At 41.0% G+C, this 12,794-nt stretch overlaps 1 pseudogene; it reads left to right on the forward strand.

Annotated features, from left to right (window-relative positions):
• Window positions 1-7,549, forward strand: part of LOC111377559 — a 52,176-nt pseudogene extending 44,627 nt beyond the window's left edge.
• Window positions 7,550-12,794: the final 5,245 nt, after the last annotated feature.

A 12,794-nucleotide genomic window follows, 5' to 3' on the forward strand; every position in this document is an offset into this window, starting at 1 on the left:
GGTAGATGACTTCTCGAGGTTCACATGGATAGAATTGCTTAGGGAAAAATCTGATGCTTGTGATCTTATAAAATCATTGTGTAGACGGCTTGGTAATGAACTCAATATCAAAGTGTCTAGAATGCGTAGTGATCATGAAAAAGAGTTTGAAATTTTCAATCTTGAGAGTTTTTGCATGGACGAAGGGATACTGTATGAGTTCTCTTTCCCTATCACTCCTCAACAAAATGAGGTGGTTGAAAGGAAGAATCGGGTTCTTCAGGACATGGCTAGAGCCATGCTTCATGGCAAGGGACTAGCCCTACATTTTTGGGGTGAAGCTATTAACACTGCATGCCACATAATCAATAGAGTTTACCTTAGGCCGAAGACCGATCAGACTCCATATGAGATACTTAAGGGTAAAAAGCCTACGGTTAAGTACTTTCGTGTGTTTGGGAGTAAGTGCTACATTTTGCGTGATAGAGAGAACTTGAGTAAGTTTGAATCGAAGAGTGATGAAGGAATCTTCTTAGGGTACTCCAGAAATAGCCGAGCATTTCGAGTTACTCCAGAAATAGCCAAGCATTTCGAGTATATAACTCACGTACTCGTGTGGTGATGGAGTCAGTCAATGTTGTGATAGATGATGCTATGAGTGAGGGGGAGAATGTTGAAATTTGTGATAGGATGGACGATAGAAATGGTGATCTTATAAGGTCTAGTGATCCTACTGAGCTACCTGTATCTGAGTCATCTCTAAGGAAACCTGAAACACCTGAAAACGAAACACATCCACAAGATCGAGATAAAAATCCTAAGGAATCATCGACAAGGGTCAAGTCTAATCATCCTAAGGACAATATCATTGGGGATCTAGATGAAGGTATGAGGCTTCGTAGGAGGGTACAGAACAATCTAGCTTACACTAGCTATTTTTCTCAGGTAGAGCCTAAGAAAGTTGAAGAGGCCCTTAGTGATGAGTGTTGGGTAAATGCGATGCATGAGAAACTCAATCAATTTGCTGGGAACAATGTGTGGATCTTAGTTCCCAGACCTAAGAATTGTAACGTTATTCGTACTAAGTGGATCTTTAAGAACAAGACGGATGACCAAGGTACTATAACTAGGAATAAGGCCAGATTAGTTGCTCAGGGTTATACTCAAGTTGAGGGAATTGATTTTTATGAGACTTTTGCCCCTGTTGCACGACTTGAGTCTATTCGGATTCTACTTGCTGTTGCCTGTACCTTAGGGTTCAAGCTATATCAAATGAACGTTAAGAGTGCCTTCTTGAATGAACTTCTTCAAGAAGAAGTCTATGTGGAACAACTAAAAGGATTTGTTGATCCAAAGTTTCCCCACTATGTCTACAAACTCCACAAAGCACTCTATGGTCTGAAACAAGCTCTTAGAGCTTGGTATGAGAGACTTACTTCATATCTTGAGGAACATGGATTCTCTCGAGGTGGTGCCGATAGGGCCTTGTTTATTAGACATATTGAAGAAACTGTCACCATTGCTCAAATTTATGTCGATGACATCATTTTTGGTTCTCCTATTGAGTCTCTAGCAAATGAGTTTGCCGAGTGTTTGAAGCAAGAATTTGAGATGAGTATAGTTGGTGAGTTGAGTTATTTCCTTGGACTTCAGGTGAAACAGACTGAGGATGTCTTGTTTATTTCACAGTCTAAGTATTCAAAGGATCTAGTAAAGCGATTTGGGTTAGATAGAAAGAAGCATACTAGGACACCTATGAGTACTAGCTTGAAGTTAGGTCGTGATCCTTAAGGTAAAAGTGTAGATCCTTCCCTATATCGAAGCATGATAGGTAGTCTTCTCTATCTCACAGCTACTAGACCTGACATTGCTTTTAGTGTTGGAGTGTGTGCTCGATTTCAGGCAGATCCCAAAGAATCACACTTAAGCTCTGTTAGACCCATCATTAGATATGTGAGTGGTACTGTTGATCTAGGGATTTTCTATTCTAGAAATTCTAATCTTGATTTGGCTGGCTACTCCGACGTCGATTGGGCCGGGAACGCAGATGATAGGAAAAGTACGACATGGGGTTGTTTCTATATGGGTAGCAATCTTGTAGCCTGGTTAAGTAAGAAACAAAATTCCATATCTCTTTCCACGGCAGAGGCCGAACACATAGCAGCGGGGAGTTGCTGTACTCAGCTTCTCTGGATGAAGCAGATACTGAGTGATTATGGGATTAGTCAAAGGACCATGACTATTTTCTGTGACAATACCAGTGCTATAAATATTTCTAAGAATCCTCTTCAGCACTCGCGAACAAAACATATTGACATACGACATCATTTGATTCGTGAACTTGTTGAAACACACGTTGTCTCCCTAGATCATGTCTCTACTGATAACCAATTGGCCGATCTACTTATGAAACCACTAGATGGGTTGAGGTTTGAATCGTTTCAGACGGCTGTTGGTGTTTGTTTACCTATCTGATCATGGATTCTTGCATATTCATGCATTCATCACATCTACACCTAATCACTTCACATCTTGCATGTGATCTATGTGTGTGTGGTGCATTTTGTGTGTTAGTTTGTCGTTTGGTTCTATTTTGTGTATTATGCTTGTGTATTTAATAAAAAAAAAGGGATTTTTTTTGGTGTGTGCGCCTTTTATGTAACGATTATGGCATTTGCTTTTAGGATCAAACTCTATCTTTCATCATATGTACGAGTCTGAGGTTCCATCATCATTCTCTTTGTCTATGGAGTTCTGGGTACATGACTCGTCATTCATTTTCGCACAACACACACTGTAGTCCTGTGAGTGAGTCTTGACCACATGGGTGAGACTTGGGATGGTGTTCTTCTATGATTGGGGTGGTATGTCCATTTGACTTGATCTAGGACGAGTGTAACCTAATCATTATTGTCTTTCCCCACTTTTATTGCGTTATTCGTTGAACTTATGACTGTCTTCGGGGCCTATTTGACTCGAACAATTAAGCCTGAGGGGTTTCTAACCTGGTGCCCTATGGTCGTCTGACTTGGGAGTCATCGGCCCAAAGTTCGTTATCGGGGTCATTTATGTCACCTAATGGGGATAGCATTGCACTTAAGTTCTTATGTTATTAAAAAAGAAAAAGAAAAAAGGAGCATACAGTTAGGGGAGTAAAATTGTGACAATTGTACTAATTGATATAGATCCTAGTGGAATTGGATTTGACTGTTACTTGGTAGATATACACCTTTGTCTGGTTGTTTTCACGTGTCTTTTCTCACTAATTTAAGGTTTTGAGTCTAACTTGCATGGACTACTTGGCATTTTTCACGGTGATGTTCTGTATACACTTTACTCCACGAGATTTTGAACTATGTGTGGGCTTAAGATTTGTCTATGTGCTCTGAATGTCGGGTTTGTGGTTTTTTTTGCTTATTTTTTGTGTTTTGCTTGATTATTATGGTATTCTTGTATTCCTTGACTGAGTTTGTTGTTCTTTCACGCATTTTGCATCTCTATTTGCTTTGAATTGTTCCTTCTTCCATATTTTTGTTTATGTGTTTTTCGTGTTTTTCGTCCGTTTTCATTGAGGTCGTTCTTGCGTTATACTCATCCGTTTGGTGTGTGGTTTGTTCCATTGCGAAGTTCATGGATTGTAGTTTGTTGGAATGTGCTTGGCGTTGTGATTGGGTCTCGTATGTGCTTGAAATTGTGTGCCGAAGTTGCGCTCATCACATGTTCTATGAAAGTCCTTTATATTTTTTTTTCATTCCTTTGTTTTCTTTTTTTTTTCTTTTCGTTCCTTCTTTGTTTCCTTGTCATCACGTGCCGTGTTGGGTCCTTTTACACATATTTTTTGGATTATATTTCCGTCATGCTTCGTTTGTTCATCGGGTCGTTTACGTTTTTCGATTCATTTCTTTCGTGCCTCATCTGTGTGTGCATTGTTTCATCTCATGTTGCATCATAGTACATGCGTTTTTCGTGTTACTTATTATTTCCATCTCCGCGTGTGCTAGATGGCCCGTAAGCGTTCTCGACCCTCTGCGCAGCCCGCTAGTGGTTCGACGTCGTATAGTAGATCCAGATTTATTTCTGCTACAGCTCAGGAGGTCTTTACTTCTCAGTTCTCCTTACGCCCCATTCTCATGGAGCGTGAGGTAATCTTATCTGATCTTCCTGTTGACATCGTCGCTATTTTTGTTTCCTGGGATTGGGAACCCCTTCTTGTTGGTCTTTCACCTCCGTCCCCACTCCTTGTTCGGGAGTTTTATGTTAATATTCACGATGTAGACGGCTCATCGTTTAGGGTTTTTCTTCGAGGTCATTCTTTTCGAGTTACTCCGTCAGCCATAGCTCTAGCGTTAGGTATACCTCAGATTACCCATCCGACTTTTCCTTACATTCTACCTACTTCTATTCCGGCCGTTGCCCTTGTTCGGTCGACTCTTTTGAACACCCCATCTACTGGGGGCCTACGGCTATGGCCACGGGTTCATTACCCACTGATCGACAGGTTTTGTTGTGCATCGTGTGCACAAACCTGTGGCCTGTTGCCCATACCTCTTCGTTACCTATGGTGATGGCCCATTTTCTCTATGCCCTTCTTCATGGGGGACTCTATCGACCTACCTAGTTTTGTGTGCCAGCAGATTCTGGCTTCGTTTCGTACTCCTGTGGGTCAGATAGGGTTGCCTTATGCTTGTCTGATTCATAGAGTTGTTTTATCTCTGGGTGCTTCTTTTCCCGAGGGGTTTTCTACTCGTATAGGTCGCCCGATAGGACAGCAGACCATTCACTAGAGTCGATCCCATGTCTCGTCCTCTTCCTCTTCGGCTCATGTTGCTGCTCAGGCTGAGCCCGTTGATGTTTTTGATTTTTCGGAGCCCTTTGATCCTATTACTGATATTCTTACTGGGAGTTCCCGCGTCTTTCTTCCGCCTCGTTCGGATTTTTCTTCGGCTATTCCGCTTTAAGCTTCCTTTCCTTCGACATCTACTTCTGCTCCAGGGGTGGCTTCCTTGCCTGTTGAGCCCATGGTGACGCTTATGGGTCAGATGTCTACTTTAGTCGAGCAACAGGCTCGTATGATGGCAGAAATCATGCAATTACGTGCTGCTTCGGAGCGTCAATCAGCTGAGCTTTCTACTTTTCAGCGTGCTCTTGCCGTGTGTCAGCGTCATTTGCGTTGGATTCGTGATAGCATGGAGGAGAGCACAAGTGACGAGCCTGGTGATGAGTCTTCGGGTGCAGGAGGTGCTGCCTCGTAGTTTGTTTGTTATTTTTGATCCTTTGTCATTTGTGACAAAAAGGGGGGAGTAGATATTGGATAGGATATTGGATAGATAGATATCAATTCTTTTGTTAACTGTGATATAACGATGATTTTGTATATATTTCATGACTAGATTAAGTTTTTGATGTTTTGGCAATATTGATGTATATTTTTGGTGTTTTTTACTTACATTAATATTGCTTCTTAATCTGGTTAATGACATATGCACTATTCCTTGTTTTTATTTACTGTTTCCATTTCACATGCATTTACACTTGGTATTTGAGTTTCTGTATTTCAGGAAACAGGTTCAATAAGAGATAGCTGCTTTGGTTGAAGAGATAGGTCGTTTAGAGTCAGATTTACTTTTGTCCTTGACTATCTTATTAATTTTGTCACAGAATGCCAAAGGGGGAGTTTGTTAGGAAAATGTTGTAATTGGCAATCTGTGACCAAAGGACCAATTTGTCAAGTTTGTAAAGTCAAGGACTTAATTGTAAAGGTCCAAAAAGTTCAGGGACTTGTGTTTCAATTTTGCAAAGTTTATAGCATAGGTCTAGGGTAAAGTTGGACGCTTTGAAGATGCAAACGGTGCGTTGATCTCGCTAGAGTTTCGCCCTGACCTCTCTCGAGCCTAAATAACAGAACTGTTGTGGCTAGAGTTTCGCTGAGGGGTCGCTCGAGTTTCGCCAGCACTTCACTCGAGTGACAGTGCTATCTGACTTTTGTTAATTTTCCTTCCTCGCGAATTTTAAACGCTCCATACTACCAAAAACGATCTACTATATAAACAAAAATTCCGTTTTTCATTTATAACCTTTGGAAAACACACAAATAAAAATTTCTCTCGACAACCAAAGGATCTAGAGCCAAAATTTTTTTTCTTTTCATCTTATGCTCTATTAGAGAAAAATATCAACCTTCACAAAATCAAAGCACCATTCAAATCTCCATATCAACTTCCAGACGATCATCTGTTTGAAGATCTGGGAAGGAAACTGCTTGAAGAATTGGAGTGCTTGGTGATTCACGGGAGATAGAAGAAATTCAAGGCTGGGATTATGGCGCAGATCTGCAAAATCCAGGAGAGCTTTGGTTGATACAGTAAGGAGGTCAAAGCATTGTTAGATTCAATTATGTCTGGCGTATTGTAAGTCAATATCTTCTATAGTGGACTCTACTGGCTTGTGCTCGGAGTTTTTACGCAGTTGGGTTTTCTCCGTCAACATTTTGTTGCGTTTTTACTGCTTTCTGTTGTTTTGATTTCAACCGACAATTCAACTTAGGTAGCTAAATTATGTGAATGAATCTGGACAAAGCGTAATTTATGTGACATGTTGCATAAGTTAATTAAATTGTTAAATTTCGCACAAACACCTATTCACCTCCCCTCTAGGTGTTGTTTGGGTCAAACTATAGCCTTTTCACAAAGGTTTGTCTATCCATCACTTGTATACTATAGCTTTTATGTCTGAAAGTTACTTGAGATGTTTCGAGTTGAAACGTGTGTAACATTTCCTTTAGGGGCCTCTTTTTGACTTTTTTGGTGTTCCTGTGAAGGCTGGTGAACTCTTAAGCCGTGTTGAAGAACTTCAGCTCCTAGCCAAGCGGGTTAGCCAATATGAAGATCCACTCTCTCTATTTAGAGCACTTGTATATCTCAAACCTGCCACATGGTCTAAAGGTTGTAGGTGGAATCAGAGTAAGTAGATAATTTCGTGACTTTAATGTCTGTTGTATTTCATTGCTTTCTTTTTTTCTTTTTGGCGGGATGGTAGTGTGCGGTGGAGGGATGAGGGGGCAGATTGGTTTGGGAGAAATGTTATCATGCTTCATTGGTTGCATAAACTCTTTCTGTTGGTACTGCAAGAGGACGATGCAAGGCGGCTGCTTGGAGTTCACTATCATGGATTTGGCAATTGGGAAAAGATAAGGATAGATGAAAAACTTGGTCTTACTAAGAAGATTGCTCCAGTGGAACTTCAACATCATGAAACTTTCTTCCCTTGAGCTCCCCAGCTGAAAGATCGAGCTTCCCAACTTCTAGAAATAGTACGATGATTTCATACTTCATTAGGTTTATCACATCCTGCAAAACCTTTTCACTTTCGTTTCGATCATGTGCTATATTTTTAGTTGGTTGTTATTTCGCATGTACTTGCCTGTTGTTCATTTATGCATCTCAATACTTTCATGTTCTCAGGAAGTTGTGGCAGTTGGTGGGGGGAATTCGAAAGTAAAAGTTGGCCGTAAGAATGCAAAAAAACAGAAGGAAAATCTTCTAAATATCCCATTATCACCTGGAAAGGGCAAACAGATGAAATCTGATTTTCCTAATCCAAGTGTACAAATTAATAGCAGTAGAGCTCGAAAACCCCAAAACGTCAAACCATTGGTTAAAGAGGAAGGTGAAATGTCTGATAGTGGTGAAGTCTATGAGCAATTCAAGGAAGCAAAATGGATGGAGTGGTGTGAAGATGTCATGATAGACGAGGAGAAAACTTTGAAACACTTTCAGAAATTGCAATCTACCAGTGCAGATCTGCCAAAGGAGAAGGTTTAACAATGAGCATTCACTTCTCTATTTCTTCATTTTGCCTGATATAGTCTTGAATTTTGATCTTATTGGCCAATATGATAGGTGCTTTCCAAAATTCGGAATTACCAAATTGTATCGGAATATGAGAAGGAGCCTTACAGGCAAGAAAGTATGTAATTCTTCGTTTATACCCTTTCATTCTTATCTTTTTAACAAACTATGTGACAGGTTTTAACACTATTTAGTTACACAGGGATGACTACACGAATATGGAAATATGTATCCACCTTTTCAAATTTATCAGGGGAGAGGCTTCAACAAATCCATTCGAAACTTAAAGAGGAGCAACATGCTGACGGTATGGGACCTTCCAACATCAATGCTTCCATTCCCGGCGGTCAAGCACCAGCATCATTGCATAGGGATCTTGATATGGGCAAATTTGAAGCCTGGAGAAGAAGAAAACGAGCTGAAGCAGATGCCTCACACGTTCTGTATCCATATCAAAGAACTACAAGTAATGGCGCACAAATACCTGATCTAAGTTTTTCTGGGATGCTTGGACCACCGCCGTTTGACAATAGACGCATGAGTAACGGTAGGCCTTATGAGATTCAACAAGCTGGCTTTCCAAAAAAAACATGGTTTCTCATCTAGTTTCTGTTTCGCGCGGGTTGTCGCTAACAATTAAAAAGGAGTTAGACAATTGTGTAAGGAACAAACCTCTTGAGACAAAGTCCCAAAAAGGGGTGTGAGTCAGACAATTGTGTAAGGAACAAACCTCTTGAAACAAAGCCCCAAAAAGGGGTGTTTTATTGGCTATGACTTTACAATTGGAACTTAAACAGAATGCCTCCAAGGGGCGCAAGCACATGAGTACTGAAAAGAAATGTTTTAAGTCTAAACTAAGGAATTGAAATTACATATTCTCTGTTTGAGAGTGTTTGATTCGGGGTCCTTTGCTATATATCTTTTCTTCCTTTTATATTCCCTTGATGATCTCTTCGTGATCAACCGCTTAATTGCTTTATAACTACCCACTTTCTTCATGGTGGCCAACTTATCGTGGAACTGCCGTCTCTAACAGCTGTCACTACTCTTTGTCGTTCAACTATCTTCAACTGAACATCCTTGAATCATGGAACGGGATAAGATTACTTAATAACTGCTTCGATAACTACACTTTTGGATAACCATAACATCTTATGTTTGCTAAGATCCTGAGCGATTCGAAGGTTTGGACGAAAATAGGGTCATAACTCTGCGCGATTGCAAGGCACTTCATTCGCTCAGATCTTGGGCGTCTTGCAAGTTTGGGCGATGGTGTTACCGCGTCCGTGGGCTTCCACTGCATTCATTGATAACCCTATTCGGGTCTTTATCCTGAATTGCCCAATTGGGCTTCATTCTTTGGGTTATTCGATTTAGGCTGCACTTTTAGCGTGTCGACAATTACCCCCCAATATGGTAGAATTAATACCAATTATTAATTTTTTCCATATTTACTTTGTGTTTCCCAGCAACATTTGAAATTTCCAAGAATTTCAATCATTATTTTCTTCCATAGCCTGAAAAGGTACGACGTTGCAAACCCTTATAACCCCCGGATACAACGCCATTTCATCGCACTACTAAATCACGCCTCATTGTTTTGCGCTTCTCTCTCGCAATATTGATGTTCATCTTCTTGCTTCTCTGCTATGTTTCTCAAGCAAACTTCAACAAAACTTTATTTCGTACCTAATGGCTGCTTCACAATCCCAATCTGGCGACTCTTTTAGTTTTGAAGACTTCCAAAAACTCCTCACTCGGCCATATATAACTTCGAACTTCCTTGCACCAGGCAATGCCGAACTCAATGAGTTCTATCTAGGTCCTTCATTCAACAACGCCGAGGCCGTCGAACAAGTGGCGGTGGGCCAGCTGTTCCCTTGTACTCAAGGCCCTCCGTTTCTAAACTCTTTGCCGCTGAGGCCGCTTCGCGAAAGAGGTATTCGCACTTGGCCTGAATTTGATGTCGTTTTCCGTAGATGGCATGCTCGCCTTGTGGACCATGGTCCTACCAAGGCAATTTTTGATAGTTCTAGAATTTCTAATTTGTTAGAAATCTCTTTTCAACCCCCTACTTTTGATCCAGCGCTTTTTCCTATTGCTTTAAGTTTTTGGTCCTCTAAGTATAATACTTTTGTTTTCCCTCTTGGTCCCATGTCCATTACTTTAAGGGATGTTGGGGCCTTAGTAAATCTACCACCTTTGGACGAAATACCATTTTTCCTGGTATTTTGATTTCTGGTATCACCCCAAAATTTGACAGAAAACTCACCAAGTCCTATTCAAGCTTGCAAAGCTGTTATAATCACTCGAGCACTGAGCCTTCTCATGCTGAGCGTGTGGTCTTTCTTCAGATTTGACTTTGTAAATATGTTCTGTGTGTACCAAACGTGAAGCCTTCTATGAGCTATTTACCCATAGCGCACAAATTGACGCATGGTAGGCCTCTAAATTTGTGTTCTTTCTTTTTGACCGCCCTCTATAGAGGCACGACTTCTCTCCAATTCCAATTGAAGTATGGTACATCTCCCATTGGCAGTGAGCCTCTTTGGTTCATTCAAATGTGGTTGAGAGCCCATTTTCCATCACTTGATGCTTTATCCTTTTCCCGTCATTCTGCTAGCTGCTATGGGCTCGCTATTGACCCACTGAGCCCTGTAAATATGTTCAGAAGGGACATATTTGCATTCTTTTATACTTTGAATTCAATTTCTTCTTTCTTTCCTTTTCCTCCCTTTTTAACTCCAGACTATGTGCAACCCCCATCCACCTTGGACAGTGCGAGCACATCTCTGCTCGTTTGGGTTCAGTTTTTGACCGGGAGAGAGTTGTTCTATGATATTTTGACTTGAACCAATGCCAAAGCTGGGGTTGAATACATGCTCCCCAATTTTTTGTTCATCAACTTGGTTTTGGCCAAACTTGGCCTGTTCCCCCTTGTTATTCAAGAAGTTTGATAGATCGCTTCCATACCATTAATAAGGCAGAGGCAGAAGCTATAGATGCTCACAATATTCTTTTGACGAGTAACTTTTCATTAGCCCCCTTCAATCCTAGCCATGTCATCCATCCCCTTTTTGAACAACTCTGACCATCAGTGTAGCGCAGATTGTTTGCAACTGACCAATCGCGATTTCCAATTCACTGGATCAGCCAGACATTTCTTCCACTTCTCCTGTTTTGGTCACCCCTGTGTCCATTAGGAGTCCTTCCTCTTCTACTCGTGCTAAACAGTTTGTTCATCCATCTACTTCTCTTCCTACCAAGTCCACTACAGCTAAGAATGCCCCAAGTCGCAAACGGCCAGCCTCAGCATCTCCCATTTTGGAGGATGATAATGATGATGACACTCCTCTCATTGTCAGGAGAAAGGTAATTAAATTAGTTTACTCACAAGCATACCTTTCTATACTTGAAACTTTTCTATGTGTTGATGGTTTATTTAGATTTCTCATAAAAGCTCAGTCTCTCCTTTGAAGGCTTTGGTGTTGGCAGCTCCTGCTCTATCACCCTCTGCTGAGGCTGCTTCATCCAAATCAGCTGATGAAGGGACTACGCTTCAAGAGAAACCTTCAGTCCCGAAATCCTCATCACAACGAATGGATGAGCCACCTTCTTCCCAGGGCGTTAACCCCCCAAACGTCGAACCAGAAGGTAATACATTTTTTGATGTTTTACCTTTGCTTGTGCTATTGGTTTTTGATTTATTGCTTTTTGAGTTCTACAGATGCTCACATGGGTTTGCCCGTTGTGGCAAAGTCTTCTCACTCAGATAAGGGGAAGTCCTCACAAGTGGTGGAGCCACAGGTGGTAGATTTGGCTGGGGATATGCTACCTCCCAAGATTGCTGATGAGGTAATATTTGCTTCACTTTTACGTCCACTTTGTTCATTGTAGTGAAAACCTTCAATGTTGGCGACTTTCTTTGCAGGATGCTGATAAGATTGTGCATTCCATCCAGGATTTGTTCACTTCCTGGGGGCAAGTCAAGACGTCTCGCCCTGCTTCAACCAGTCGTCCTTCTACTTCTTCAGAGAAAGATATGAAGTTCCTCAAGCAGTTGATATTTAAGTATGTGTTCTTTATGGATATGGACATCGGTCAAGCTAGTGTTGCCAAACATAAGGATAAGCTTGAGCATTTGAGTGCGAAGTTGGCGCAAGCACTGACACTTCCGTCGTTCAATCTTTCTGCTGATTTTAAAGCGACGTTGAAAGTTGTCCATTTAGAGATTCTCTCCTTGCTGGCCAAAAATGTTGAACTGAAGGCAAAAAATACTCAATATCTTCGCGCTGTATCTGAAAGAGAGTCTTTGCTTATGGAGATCAACAAAGCTAAGGACGAATTGAAAGAAATCTCTTCCGAAGTTATGATTGAAGACTCTTTGATTACCAGTTTGGTTGCACATATGAAGGAGCTTCAAGCAAGGATGGATGACTGTAAGGCGAGAATGGCTACTAAAAAACGTAATGCCTCCCAAGGAATTGAGCGAACCAAGTCTTTGGTCGAGCAGTACAAGAAGCTGGAGGTTGATGATGATTTTGTAGCTGAATTGAATGTCACTTTTCCTCAGCAGAGCGAGGATTGGGGGAGACTTAGGGAAATAATTTGTTCAGTCTGGGGCGAATTGTAATTAAGACATTTAATGCCTTAACTTTTCTTTTTGTAACTTCGTATTTACTTTCCCTTTGTAACCTCGTACTGATGTCCATTGGTAATTCTGAACATACCAGCAGCCATTATCATTAATGAACGATTAATTTGTCTTCTTATGTATTTACTGACGTTGTCTTTAATCGTCAAATCCCCAAGCATTTAACTGCTTTATGCTAAGATTCACGCACATTTCTCTTGGTGTTTCTGTCTCTTTTCCCAAGACTTCGGACCATTTGATTCTAGTTACTAGGCACGAATGTGGCTGTTCATATTCTGTCTCTTCACCTTCACGCCTCTATAAATGCACTTATA

This window comes from Olea europaea, unplaced genomic scaffold (genome assembly GCF_002742605.1).
Source record: "Olea europaea var. sylvestris unplaced genomic scaffold, O_europaea_v1 scaffold1679, whole genome shotgun sequence".
In the NCBI taxonomy this organism is placed as follows: domain Eukaryota; kingdom Viridiplantae; phylum Streptophyta; class Magnoliopsida; order Lamiales; family Oleaceae; genus Olea; species Olea europaea.